The 2,228-nt window shown below is 30.7% G+C and overlaps 1 pseudogene; it reads left to right on the forward strand.

Annotated features, from left to right (window-relative positions):
- Positions 1 to 342: 342 nt before the first annotated feature.
- Positions 343 to 453, forward strand: LOC112326692 (small nucleolar RNA R71; annotated as a pseudogene).
- Positions 454 to 2,228: the final 1,775 nt, after the last annotated feature.

Here is a 2,228-nt window from a genome sequence, read left to right on the forward strand (position 1 = left end):
CAGATTTGACACACAATGTCTTGAACAGATTTTAATTGACCATTCTTTTTAAATTCAAGTGCCTTAACTTTTCTAGCTAAAGATGCAAATTTAGCTTGAAGGTCATGATCTTCCCTAAGGTTGTACATACCTCCACTAGATGTATGAGGTTGAGTTTTACCTGGTGCCTCATAAGTGCCTGTAGTGTCCCAATTTTGAGCATTTTCAGCTAGCAAGTCTAGGTACTCCATTGCTTCATCAGGGTCTTTATTTTCAAAAGTTCCATTGCACATCAATTCCACCATTTGCCTATCTTTAGGTGTTAACCCTTCATAAAAATGTGAAACCAATCTCCATGTTTCAAAACCATGATGAGGGCAAGTATTAAGCAAATCTCGATACCTATCCCAACATTGATAAAATGTTTCTCCTGGTTTTTGAGTGAAAGTGGTAATTTGTCTTTTGAAAGAGTTTGTTCTGTGAGATGGAAAAAACTTCTTTAAAAATTATTGTTGCATTTCATCCCAAGCACAAATGGATCCTGACCTAAGATTCTGTAGCCATGTTTTAGCTTTATCTTTTAATGAAAAAGGAAAAAGCTTTAATCTGATGGTGTTCATGCTACAATTTAAGTCATTATAGGTATTACAAACTTCTTCAAATTCTCGCAAATGCAAGTATGGATTTTCTAGATCTAAACCATGAAAAGAAGGTAAAAGTTGAATAATGCCTGGCTTAAAATTAAAGTGAGATGCATCAGGAGGGAAAACTATACATGAGGGTGCACTTGTTCTTGTTGGATTCATGTGGTCTCTTAGTGTTCTAACTCGATTATTCTCATTATTCTCATTATGAAGTGATTGGTTATCTTCTTCAGCCATATTTTCTGAAAATAATGAGGATACCCGACAAAGTCTACCACTTAATGTACGTGACCAAACTCTCATGCACGTGTAAGAAGAGAATAAAAGGAAGAAGAAAACAAGAGAAAAAGAAACAAAACAAAAGAAACAAAAGTTAGATACAAGAGAAGTGAAAAATAAAAATAAAATAAATATTATAATTTATACAAGAATTTACCTCCCCGGCAACGGCGCCAAAAACTTGACACGATCAAAGAGTTGATGTCTTATCCCAAGTGCAGGAGTGTCACAGTAATAAATAACCCGGCAAGACCGGGGTCGAACCACAAAGAGGTTAATTGTATAAATTATAATTAATAAAACAACAACAACAACAACAACAACAACAACAACAATAACAACAATAATAGTAACAATAATAGTAATAGTAATAATAATAATACTCAGTACGTGGCGTTGTTATACCTGAGAATGATCTAAAAGATCGGGTCACAGGTTTCCAGCCTATATACTGAGTTTATGAAAAGATCAAAGAGATATATTATATAATATAAACAGATTTCTGATGCGAATGAACAAGGCAAGACCAACAATGTCAGGATCCTTGATCAAACACAGAGCATACTTAAAGTACATAAAATATAACACGAATATAAATAATAATAATAATAATACTAATAACAATAATAATAGTAATAATAATAATAATAATAATAATAATAATAGCAATATTAATAGTAGTAGTAGTAGTAGTAGTAGTACTAATAATAATAAAGAAGAGGAGGAAGAAATTAATGAGAACTTTGAGATGGAAGATTAATGTAAAGATTAAACAATGATAAAAAGAAATGTCAAGGTTAGAGGATCCACTAATAGTATTAGAGATAAGTAAAGTATAAACTCTTTATAAATTATCAACATAATCATATTAATCATCTTATTTACGTAACACCATACTTATAAATTTTATCAGGTATTCATGATGCTAACTTGTGTTGACAACAAATCAAGTTCCTCTCATAATAACGATGTCGGCCGAAGACTATGAAGGATCAAGTATTTGATGTACCAAGTGTTATACAACACAAATCTAGATTAACCATTTAACAAGCAAGGTATTAAAGATTAATAAGATAAAAATGATAAGACATGTTAATAGCAAACTTGTTTAGAATTTAAGCATTGAAGTCCATGTTGAGTTCATATTTTACTTATTCTAACACCATTAGTGAAACCTTGTCACCTTGACATAATTAACTTAGCTAGACATAATAAAGAAGAAAAACATAAATAAACAATATAAGAACATAAACATGATATAAGTTAACTAAGTATAGTAAAGGAAATGAAAAGCATGAACAAGAGATTAATGAAAATAAAACTTAA

Source organism: Populus trichocarpa, chromosome 7, assembly GCF_000002775.5.
Source record: "Populus trichocarpa isolate Nisqually-1 chromosome 7, P.trichocarpa_v4.1, whole genome shotgun sequence".
NCBI classification, from domain to species: Eukaryota; Viridiplantae; Streptophyta; class Magnoliopsida; order Malpighiales; family Salicaceae; genus Populus; species Populus trichocarpa.